Here is a 13,230-nt window from a genome sequence, read left to right as displayed (position 1 = left end):
ACCATCTTTTGTCCTTAATCCCCTATAGAAAAGCCATCTCTCTATCTAAAATTGGTCCTTGTGTTCAACAGTTAAATACACCAAAAAGCAGATTTAGATGCAATTTTTAAAAAAGCAAAACAAAACCTTTACGTTCATGCCATACTTATTGCCATTTCCCTGAACAAAAGAACTGATTAACTTGCCATTTTTAATATAGGGGGTCAAATGTAAAATTAGCTCAGGAAGCTTAGAAAGGTACTTCTTAGGAAAGGTCTATTCAGCTGTTATACTCCGTTGTCTAGAAATTCTGACCAAAGGACAGAAAAGAAGTTTCTTTTCCCGACATTGATGAGTTAATCCTGTGTTATTACCCTAAAATATAACCACTTCCTACAGCCCACTGGATACATATATAGTTCCCAGGCTACTCATTATGTATTTTATTACATGACTCTTTAATTTTTTTAAGAAAATAAAAAGGCACAGTGAAAAAAAAAAATCCTTGATATGTCCATGGATTTGTGTTGATGCAAAGTGTTGCATGCATACATAATAATAGTTGGTGAAGAGTCACTCAGAGCTTGGGACCAGCCTTGGTTACAGGTTTGGCAGTTTCCATATGCCAGGAGAAATCAAACCCATTGGATCTTTGTCAGACCAATTATGCCACTGTGTGTGAAAATCCACTGAGACTGTCCTTTGAAAAGAGGGATTATTAAGCCTACATTATTAATGTTTCAACTGACTCCCCCCACCCCTTAACCCCTATTCCTTTTCATTTGGACTTTAATGCTGAAAATATACTAGACATTTAAGACTAAATATTAGCATCATCATTTTAAAAGACTACTGTTACATTTGTGGAACAATTTCTGGACTATTTTATACGAATATTGATTTTACATTAATTAATATACCTACATGCACTTATATTGGTTGGCAAAATTAAAATAACTAAGATGTTATGTAATATCACAAATCCCTGTGAAAACTGAAAATTGCAAAAAACATTCAAAGATATGCATAAAAAGTTAGATATAATAAGCTAAACAATGAACTTCAAATTTTATGCACATGCATACATGTTATAGATTCATATTTTTTCACAAAAGCTATAGCAACTGTACCAATTTTTCATCAGTGCCAAGAACACATCTAAAGGGCTGCCTTTTGGAGCCAATCTGAAACGGGAAAATGTTCTTTTAAAATGGAAAGTGTACCTTCCTTCCTATGAATATACCAACTGTGGTGAATGACAAGCTCATGAAGAAACAATGGTCTATTCCAATGTGTTCTGCTCAGACCAAGAATAGAATCTGCTATGGAGTGACTTGTGTATCCCCAAAATTCATATGCTGAAGCCCTGACATCCAATGTGATTTACTTGGAATTAGGATCTTTATGGGGCTAATTATATCAGAAGGGTAAGGCCCTAATCTGATAGAACTGGTGTCATTAGAAGAAGGGAAAGGAACACAAGAGCTCTCTCTCTGTGAATGTGCTGGCACCTTGATCTGGGACTTCTAGCCACTAGAACTGTGAAAAAGAAATTTCTATGGTTTAAGGCACATAGTCCATGGTATTTTGTTATGGCAGCCCTTTTTGCTGAGGATACATCGCAAATATTGTGGACTAGAACGAAATGCACATAAAAGCCTAAATATATATATATATATATATATGCAAATTTAAATCTATCAAGACTACTATATCAATAATAATTCTCAGATTTGTACAGAGAACTATGTCAGAGAAGAGTTGACTGCAGGTAGCTGAAGGCCCCTGTTTTACGTAAAGAGGATGGGACCTAAGAGGTTTTGTTTGATTTTATTCCCCAGTTACATGTGTCACATGGAAAAAATAATAGAACCTGCCTCCTGGAATTGTTAGGAGGAGTCAATGTTATAATGTGGTACACGTCGTTGCAGAGTGATTGGCACAGAATTAAAGCTCCATAAATGATCGCGCTTAATGTTAGAGGCCGGACATGAGAAGTGAAAGAAAAACTCCCAGGAAATATTGTATGGAAGAGGAAAGGACTGTTAAAAAGTAGTGAATTTTTTAAAGTATCAAAATGGATACAAACTATTTTAAGTCTTTCCTAAACTACTTGCTTTACAGCAATAAGCTATTTCTTCTCCTTTTTCCTATCGAGATGTCATAGGCTCTGAAATGACTTCAGACAAAACCCAGTGGCTATTGCTCTAAGGACAGCACACACCCTAGTTGCACCTTGATCGGGGATCAGCATAACTTTGAAGAAATCAACCAGGATAAGAGAACATCAGAGGCTTCAAACAAGTGATTGTGACAAAACAAACAAACAAAAACCCCTGAAACCAAAAACCTTTTAAAAATAATGGATAGTGAAAATACCCCAAAAGTGTACAATAAATGCACTTCAAGAAGGGCTTAGAGAAATTCATGGATAAGGAGAAGTACTATCTTAAGTTTCCGTGGCGTTTTACAAGTCCCAAACGTTTTATGTGACCCTCATAAGCCCTGTCATGTAATCAGAGCAGGGGTTATTATGTAAAATGACACCAGATGAGTTTGAGAGGCTTCAGGACTTGAAAGGACTTACATAGGGTGCGCTGGCCAGTTAGTGAGAAAGCCAGGGCAAGAAGGCAGATTTTCCTATAACCTTACTAGGCTTCAGATTTCTATTTTGCCAGAGGCTGTCAAAAAGCAAACCAGTAAGCAGAAGTTAGGAATTTCAGGGGCTTTAAACCTCATGTTTTGTAGTCTTACCTACCCTCTGCAATCAGAATTGAAAAGGGGGAAGTGTTAAAAATTCAGGTTTCTGGGATATAGTACAGACCTATTAGAACTCAATTTCTGAGAATGGAATTAAGTTAGGATAAGAAACAGCTACATGGCAATAACGTGGCAAGCATCAAGCATTTTGATTACAGTAATCTAATAATAATAGTAAGGAGAAGGTGAGTCTATTGCCATGCAGTGGTTGTACTTTTTTTTCCTTTTTTTCTCCTTCTTTGTTTTTCTCTTTCTCCCAAAAGTACAGGGGTAGAAAATGAATGAAGACAGAGCACTTGGACCTGATACTCTAGGCTGAAAACAAAACCCAAACCAAAGCAAAACAACTAGTAGAAATGGGAGAAAGTAAATGTTTACTACTTTTTAACACCAGTTTTGCAATCATATCAAGCTTTGACACTTAGTGTCATCCTTCTGGTCACCAGGGCCCTGGGCCAAAATCAAGGCCACATACATTTGCTTTTGTTGGGACTGAATATTCTTTTCTGCTATAATCTCACCTTACCTCCTGACTCCCAGCTGGAGTCCAAGACACTTGGTGCCTTAACAGAGATCTCAGTCTTCTAAACTACTGAAGGCTGTTCATTCTTCCTCATGGCTCTAATCAAAATCCTCATTTCTTAAGAACTATTGATCTTTGTGAGGTGCTGACCTAGTTATCTGCTTACAGCAATTTACACCCAGGTGTGCCCAAGACTGAACCAACTCCTTCAGAGGTCATTTGCAATTTACAAGAGGTGCCGCTTAGAATCTCTGGACTTCTAAGGACTGCTTTTAATTTGCAAGGCATTTCTCAGCTTCTACCTCACTGCCCACCACTCCCCAGTAAGGGCATATTCTTTCTTCTAGACCTCTTTCCTGAGTACACCAAGTACACGTTTCTCTTTACAGATATGCTAGACTCTCATCTTTAAAAATGACTTCTCCTCAGGGGCAGTCAGAATGAAAATGGGGAAAAAAGATCCATTATCAGTGAGCATAGGTTGGTACAGTGATTGAATAATACCTGCAGGACTATATAAATTGATGAATACAGAGACTTATGCAAGCGTTCGGGTGTGTGTGTGTCCATTTTTCCTTGCAGATGAGGATCTCCACAAAAATCTTGAAAACCCATGTGTCTGCACACTTCTGCACAGCCCCTCAAAATATATCAGAAGTCTGTTGTGTGACCAGTGCCTCCCTCACATGTTTGCTTTAGTTTTATCTTTTTTAAGGGTTTGGTGTTTATAACACCATCAAGAAGAAGTGAGGAGGGGAAATCAGAGAATTATTCATTTGGTACAGAAACAAGTCATACATCTTGCAGAGAAGGCAGGGACTCTAGCCAACCTAGCAGGTAGTCTTCTGTCATGGAGACACCCACCCAGCAGGGAAAGAAAATAACAAATTAGGAGTTCTTAGAGTCCAATATAAAAGGGTCATACCACAGTCTGGTGATCCCATGTGGATGGATTTTCAGTCTACCTAGCAATAAAGCCCAGGCCCTTTGTTCATTCATTTGTTCCACAAGTACTTTGGGGGTGTCTCCTATATGCTGAGAACTCTAGTAGGCACTGGGAATGCCACGACAGACAAGACAAACTTGGGGGCAGTCTCTCTGAGCTTCATGTATCCCTTGCCTTATGTATATTATTTTTGCACAGAGGATAAGGGCCTTATTTTAGCCATCATTTTAATTACAAAGCCTTGCATGGTGTATAAAAGATATCGCAAATCAATCTATTCTCTATAAAATAAATGGATAAAAAAAAAGTCACACACATCCAAGAAAAGCGTTTTGCAAAGTTACAGATAGAAATTATTCCCAGAGAGCTATTTCAAATTGTGGGATTACTTCTGAAGGATCTCAGTTGTTTTTCTAGAGATAGGCTCAAAAATTAATTAAGATTAGAGTGATTTACCTAGTTCTTGAGGTTTGTTTGTTTGTTTTTAACCACATATGGGGTTGTTGTTTACAAAGTAGGGTAATTAATGAGATCTCCAAATTATACCCAGAACTCTTTTTTTTTTTTTTTTTGGTAGTATAAAGTGTAGTTTGTGACTGGAAAAAGTTTGAAAAGCTGGGCCTTTTCTAATTCTTTTGGGAAGAATTTACCTAGGTAAGTCTAAAAATACAGTGTATTTGAAAGCACAAATTTCACCACCTTCCTCAAATGCTTTCAGTACTTTTGAATTCTGACTGGCTATTTCTTCAAAGACTTGATAAAGTTCTTAGCTAGTTCCATCAGAGTGCTGAAAAAGCTGTTCATTACTCTAGTTTGCTCACCTCAGAAATAATAATGGTGCTTTTTTTTCACTGATTACGCTGAGAAGCAAACATGCATTCAATGCTTTGACCCTTAAGAAGCATAATGCAAATATAATCTATAATCATCATTTTTCTGCTCTGTAATCTTCTTTTTAATATAGTAATTTCATGAGGACAAAGACTCTATCTTATTTTTCTTTGCATACCCAGTACCAGCTTATATTAATTGTGTTAAAAGAAAAAAACTTTATTTAAGCCAGTCTCTAACATTCCCATATTCCTCTTTATTTCTTTTATTATTATTATTATTTTTTGCGGTATGCGGGCCTTTCATTGTTGTGGCCTCTCCCGTTGCGGAGCACAGGTTCCAGACGTGCAGGCTCAGCGGCCATGGCTCACAGGCCCAGCCGCTCTGCGGCATGTGGGATCTTCCCGGACCGGGGCACGAACCCGTGTCCCCTGCATCGGCAGGGGGACTCTCAACCACTGCGCCACCAGGGAAGCCTCATACTCCTCTTTAGATTTTGTAATGGAGAAGGAAGTATTGTCTTGTCGTTTTAAATAAAATATCCAAATGCTAAAATATATAAGGTGGGTGGGTTGCTCTGAGTTTATCTCCAACTCTCCACAGAAACCTCCCTACATGGCAAATTCCAGTAACTGAAAAGGAGACCTGAGGAGGAGGATGACATCTGGGAGCAAGGGGTTGGAGCAGAGAGAAATCTGGAAGTCTGTGCAGGGATAGGAACCAGTGGCGAAATGCTCAAAGATTTAAAAACAAACAGAGGAATGATAACAGACTTCTCAAAAGCTTGTTGCTGTTGATTATTTTGATTCAGCTGAAAAGCACACTAAAATCCTTGGGAGTCTTAGTAATTTTGTTGTTTTGATTTATTATGTTTTTCTAATCATAACAGTAAAATAACCACTGTTCCCTACCCCGAACAATCTAGAGGGATGGTTCTCAATCCTTTTCAACTGCTTCCACAAAAAGACAAATTTTTTACATAGCAACCAAAAGCAGGAAGACACACAGGCATACAAACACAACTGAAATAAAGACTGCACAAGACGATATTTACCCTTACTACATGAATGGTGTACTTGAAATTTTTCTGCTTTATTTCATATCTTTCGAATTGTGGTATGGTAGAAACTCACAAATTGATTCATGTCCCAATAGTGTGTTGCAACCCAAGTTTGCAAAATTCTGCCTTAGAATGGTCCTTGTGAAGGTATTCATAAATACCCCCTCCATGTGGTTACAGATTAATTTATCCCCAAATTCTGGACTTCTTTTTTTGGTCTTTTGGTCTGTAATTTGTTTTGAGTTGATGTGATTTGTTACAGGATTTAGTTTAAGTATATATCTAAGGAACTTTACTACTTGGGATGAGGAAACATAATATTTCCTAGAAGCCAAAAGTGGAATGAAGTTTTTTCACCCGTTTCTTACACTGGTCCTTGTGCTCAAAACAAAATGAGAGGTTGATGAAAATTAGGTTTTATTCAGGAATTTCACTATATTCTCAGTGATATATCTGAAAATTTCTATTTTGCAAAATTAAATAAACAGCTAATAAAATAAAAAGCCTGAAATACATGCACTGGTGATTTACATGGGTTAGTGTGCATTTCCTATCATTCCACATTTTAATGTTGTTCCAGTATATATTTACATTTCATAAAGGGTTTTTATATTGACAATAATTCACCAAAAATTTCTCAAGAGTCTTGAATTCTTAGTATTTCCAAACTTGGGGAAAACTTTAATAAGGCAGATGATATGATAAATATAAAATTATCGAAGTTTTCATATGGAACACTTATTTTTAAGCACATAAACACATACAACATAACAAATAGAGACATAAAAATATAAACAGAGAGAGTTAGAGGGACCATACAGAGAATTCTTGACTTACTTAGCAAATCACTATTTATACAACTAAACTTCGGCTACCTGCTTTCTCAAAAATATATAACGTGCTGAATTCTCAGAAGCTGCTTGAACTTATGTTATCTGACATCAAATAGAATAGCCTTCAGATAAATGTAGTCCACAAAAATAGGTAGCCACATATTCCTTCTGAATGTGACCACAGTGACTTCAGTGAATCTAACTTAAAGGTTCTAAATTTTCTTAAGGAATTTAATAACAACAGCAACACAAATCTTAAAAATTCTACAGATATTTTGGTCAGTATTTCAAGATTAAGGAAAAACCAGTCCATTGGCAGTGGCTGTGGTAAACACAAAATAAATCTCTCAAGTTTGTCTTACAGACAATAATTTTTATAAATATTGCTCCAAGTCCTTGTATACACATGTGTGGGAGCAAACACGCACAGTGGCATTTAGAAATACACCCACACAATGCAAAGGAGACACCATCCTTCACTCTGACAGACCTATCTCCCTGATCTGGAAAAGGCTTTGATTATGTAACACTTTAAAACTATTGATCAATTTAGGATTTTATACAAAGTCATTTTTTAATGTATTATAGACAAAGACTTCATAGACTTAATTTTTCTTGGTTTACACAAAGCCAGAGTCTTAAAATCATTGTTGAAATATGCTTTTGGTTTTTTTTTTAAAAAGACTTCACTGTTAAGTTCTGCTAACCACCATTCTGAGAAAGGAATTCCTGGTGACTTAGACATCCATTAGTAGCACATTTCTTTATTAATACTGTTTCTTTTATACAATATTTATTTCAATACTATTTATTGAATAGTAATACTATTTATTGAATATTTATTTCAATGCTATTTATACAATATTTATTTCAATACTATTTTTCCTTAAATGAGAAAAAAACAAAACAAAACAAAAAACCTTGAAAATCAGATGCACAACAAGTGGGACAAGCAGTGATTGGCTGACACCCCACGGCCAAGGGCAGGCTCCAGCAGGTTGTGAAGTAGCAAGGTCATCAGAGTATGGTGCATAATGGAGCATCATATTAGAGTGGAATTCAGCCAAACACAGTAATGTATGGATGCAGACGCATCTGAAAGAAGGAAAATAAAGATTTATGCAGGTCAAAAAAAAAATGCTATGAAGAAATTTCCCCAATGGCTTATGCCCAATTGGAATGCTGTGATGGAGGTTTTGGAGCAGAGAAATTTTTATTTGCAAATTATGTGTTTGTAAATAATAAATATGTTCAGGGGGAAAAAATTAACTTGTCAGATGAATCCTACTTGGAAGCTTTAATAGTTTTTTTGTTTTGTTTTTACACAGCATTAGAGTTCAATAATCTGGAATTTAGTTCATCACTAAATTACAGAAAATAAACCTTTATTCCGCCTTTAAAACATTAATTCACCAGAAGTGATAATTAAGACTAGTTTTAGTGGTTTCAGCTCAGTTCTTCTTGGAATGTGATTTCTCCCACAACACTAATGCTAAATAAAGCACTGTGTAATGTTCTGAAACATGGTCCCTGCTTTAGAAAAGATTCTAAGGGCTTTTAAAATAAATAAGAAAGAAAAGCAAAGCTGACTCAAGATATATAGATATAGATATAGATATATATAGATATAGATATATATAGATAGATATAGATATAGATATATACACACACACACATATACAGATTCCACTATTTCTATAGAGTCATAGTAAATAAATGGATATACAGCCTTGCTAACAGCCTAGCAATTGGTTATATACAATTTAAACATAAAGCTCTAAACAATTATTATACTAAATTTTCTACATAACCTCCACTACCATCCTCTTTTAGGAAAAGAAATGATGTTAAAATGTCTGAAAGCATTGGGGGCTATGGTGAAGCAATGGTTTTGTTATATTATAGTTAGTTTTAAAAATAGTTCACATTTTATTTTTGAAATTAATAAATTCAATCTTTTATATTTTATCAACAGGTGAATTTAGAATCTAAAATGCTATACTGGTTAACTGCCTAACAAGGAAGCAATTCAATTGAAAAATAGCAAAACGTCACATTCTTCTATAAATTTTCTAGAAAAAAAATTTAGAGGAAATGTTAGTTCAGAATTGTGTGTTAAGGATGTTAATAAAGTAAAGTGCATCTACACAGTTGGCAAAATGCAAAGGAGCATAGAGCCAAAGGAATCATCACTATTGATGGAAAAGGTAAAAGATTATCCCAATTAGAATGCATAGAAAGTTTCATAAATAATGTATAGAAAGCTTTATTCATTTCCATTACAAATATGTTTTTACTGAGGATATACTAAATGCTAGGTAGAAGTTTATATCTACTGTCATTGTTCTGCTAAAATGAAAAATTCTCTCAACTTGTTGAATATATGTTCTAAACCATGTTAAGTTACTTTAATGTCCATCATCATTTGCTATCTTACATAAGAGGAAAATAACTATGAATAACTATGAATTTCTTTTAATCTATCAAATTTGGATTATAATTTCCCTGATTTTACAGATATAAACTAGAGCCTAAAGCAGAATTATATACTATTGTAAAAAAATCCATTTTAATAGCCAAATATATAGCTATACATACATAATTAAACCTCAAGAGATTTCTGTCACTATTGAAATATATACAGAAAAAGAGAGAAATTCAATTTTTTTTCCTACAGGTAGCATGATTAAAAAAAAAAAACGAACATTGGACTCTCTGCACTCCATGACTTGGACTCTAGTCCACATTATATCCCTAATAATCTTAATGATATCAATCAAATTAACTTTCATACTAGGCCTCAGTTTCTTCTACAAAATGAGGGGGTTGGTTTGGTTGATATCTTTTAATTCTAAAATGTGATAATTTAGTAATTTTAGATACAAACATTAAGCAATTGATTATGACATATATTATATCAGTTTTATATGTGTTTAAGTTCAAATGTTTCCTATGTATCAATGTATGAATATCACAGGAAATAAAAGCCTAATGGAAACATAGTTGGTTTATATGGAAACATCTGTGTATGTATGTGTGAGACAGAGAGAGAGATTGATATATATTTACCACATGTGCATGCTTTTCGGCATAAGAGATATGTACTTACTCAAAGATAAAAGATAACAAGAAAGAATGATTTTGCTATAGTTGTCCAGCTGCATGATTTACTTAGAACCCTGACTTAAATTGACTTTGTGGTCTTATGTCAAAGTCAGTAATTGACTTAGAAGTTTGGGGTAAGATTCAAATGGTCATACCTGGACTTCAATAAAAATTTGTATATTCATTAGAGATAAATCAGTGGATGACCCTTTCCTTGTTTCACAGACATCCAGAAAGCCAAGTATTGTTGCTTTAGTAGATACCTCCTGACTAAAGACACAGCCTAACTTTCATCAGTTATTAGTCTCTTGCCTATGATTTCAGGTCGTATGTAACAAAAATCTCAACATATGCAGATTCATTGTGCCTCTTGAAAGTGTCCTTGGTTATAGACAGGAGAATCACATTGTAGAAGTTATTTTTATAGAATTAAAGCTGGAAGCTGTGGTTGGCATTTCCACTATAATACATATGGTGTAATATACATTCACAAATAAATTGATATTCAGTTTTCTCAGTGCTTAGAACTCTAATAGATGATGGCAAGTCATTATTTGTTTCCAAAATGGAAGTAATTAAAAAAAATAATTTCTGCCATAATTTTACTAAGTATACAATGAATAGACTGAACACAGTTTGATCAATTAAAGGGAACTTTATTCAGATGACATGCAGAAGTTCCTTAGGCAAGAGAAACTGTCACTGGAGTTAATATGAATTTTTCTTGAGTATTTCAGTATCAGCTACAAATGGCTTTTTAAATTAATGTTTATTCAAGCTGTATCCTCTATATGCTTGCAGAAATAAAGTACCTTACTTTCCATTTACTAAATAAGATGAAATTCTTACTTGCCAGTTCATTATCTAAATAATATTATGGCAAGGATAAGCTCAAAAGAACTTGAAAATAATATGCAAAGTGGGAACTATACTTTTACATTGCCTATTAATCTTTTGGAATTATACTATTTTTAAGAAAATTGAAAAATACTTAACACATAGTAAAATAAATAGAAAAATAGAATGATTCTGGCTTCATTTCACAAGTCAAAAGCACAGCTGAACTTCCAGTTCACAAAACTTTAACAGCCACCAAGACCGGGTTTACCAAGTAAAGGGAGAATGAAATGGAATGGTGTACACTTAATGCTGTCAATGATCCCCATTTTTCTCAACTAGACAGATTATTAAGTTGAGAACAAGGGCTTTTGTTTGAATTGCAAAGGTATGAACTATGAAAACCTGCGCTACGTAATCAGTTTTCCTAATGTGTGAATTTCAGAAATAATTCCGGCATCTCTGCAACACATTATCTCCTAGATTCTGCCCAAGAGTAACTATAGAAGATTGATTTGAATGTCTCTAGAGCCTATGAAAACAAACCAAAAAGAAGGGGAGGGGGGCATTATTTACAAACTTTTATTTCTACAAAGCTGTTTAACTCATTATAATGTAACCATTAAGAGGACTTAGGAGCAACACTTCATACCAATTCTCATGAAGATAAGAACACTGTAAAAGACATCATTTCCATTATATCACAAGTAAAGAACTATGATAAGAAATTCAGGAAAAATATAAATAAAAAAACGCTTTACCTCAGATAAAATCTCATATTTTTAATTAATCCCTACTGTAAGAAATTAAAAGACAGCAACCCTCAAGATTTTCTTTAGATAAATTTGGCATTAAAAGGGAGAAATTATAAGAAAATGCTGCATTCTTTTTTTAATTTTATTTTTCAGTTTTAATCAAGGAAAATACATTTTGGCAATGTTTAAAAACTAAACGTAATATTTTTAAAAAATAAATATAGAAAATCATCTATCTACATTACAACAAAAATGAGAACAAAAAAGATCCTGTTTATTATGTGAGATGTCTAAACAGAACGTAACTTTGTAAATGGATCCCTTGTCTCCTGACAGCAATATTGAGGAGATGAAGCATATCAATTACTATTACTAATTACATTAAGGGGAGTGTACTTCATTTGCCTTTCTTTCATTTTAGGTCAGCTATTTATTGTGGTTAAAACTTTATTCCTCTTTTGAATGCCTAACAACACAGAAGTTTTTCAAAGTCACTTTTAGCAAAGTGCATGGTTTATTTCAATGGCTTTGTAGTTTTTCTCTTCTGGTATATGGATGTCTTTGCTGAGTTAAGAGACTAACACCATACGTTAGTTTATTTATAAGCATATCACTTTGCCTTTTAAACAGGATGCCACAACAGTCTTGATATTGGCTGTTTTAAATATTCAAGAATATAGAGCTAACCCCATTTGATGAGCTAAATAAAGCTTAATGACAGCACAGAACATAGGAAGTGGTTGCATAAAGTATCAATAAATCTGCCACTTGATATGTCTACTCAAAATTTTAAGATTACATAATTTAGAATGCCACAGGACAAAAAGTCCTATTAAGATGACAGTGGAGAAATAAGTTTTCTGCAGAAAAATCTCTTCACATGCTTTTGCATAACACATTACCATTTTCTAAATAAATTTCTACAGATCTTTATTTGTGGGTGTTATTATAACTAACGTTATAAAAGTGCTGTTATTTTTAACTGGAATCGTCCTTGTTTACAAAACAGATAAAAGCACCAAAAACAAAACAAAAATCTTCTAGTTCCAGGTAAAGCAATAACACAACAACAGATACACTCTCCACTTGCTATATTTCAGTTTAAAAGAAATAACTCAGGCTCATGTGCATGAAAAGACATCTTTTTGAAAGTCATTTAATTCAGTGTAGTCCATACCTGTGTTTTCTTGGATTGATTTGATAACTGGATATAAAAGCATGTTGTCTTTCTCCTTATCCAAATACCTACAGTAAACTACTATATATCAAAGTCATTTCTTTAGAAAGTTGATTTTTTTAAATTATGACAATAAAAATTAATATTTATCTCTTTTCTATAATATCTTTACTGAGCCCATCAATAACATCTTCAATGAGGCTATAAAATAACTTTTTTCTTTGCCTTAATTATTCTAAGATCTCACATTCCACATGCAAAACATATTTAATAGAAAAACTGTTATTGGATATTAATTGACAGACATAAATGTGTTTCTTGAGATGTTCTGGTGGTAAGAAATATGTGACGTTTTATTAGCAGAGTTGCTACAGCTTTAGACACAGAATTTTCCAAAAGGTTTTTCTTTGTTGTGTGTCAAACC

At 34.0% G+C, this 13,230-nt stretch overlaps 1 protein-coding gene across 2 annotated transcripts in view; it reads right to left on the bottom strand.

Moving 5' to 3' along the window:
* The window catches only part of PCDH7 (protocadherin 7), a 409,502-nt gene that overhangs the window by 392,135 nt on the left and 4,137 nt on the right, over positions 1-13,230 (bottom strand). The gene's annotated exons all lie outside the window — the stretch shown is intronic.

This window comes from Tursiops truncatus, chromosome 5 (assembly GCF_011762595.2).
Source record: "Tursiops truncatus isolate mTurTru1 chromosome 5, mTurTru1.mat.Y, whole genome shotgun sequence".
In the NCBI taxonomy this organism is placed as follows: domain Eukaryota; kingdom Metazoa; phylum Chordata; class Mammalia; order Artiodactyla; family Delphinidae; genus Tursiops; species Tursiops truncatus.
Note: the sequence above shows the minus strand (reverse complement) of the source record. Positions and strands in the feature narration are given on the sequence as shown.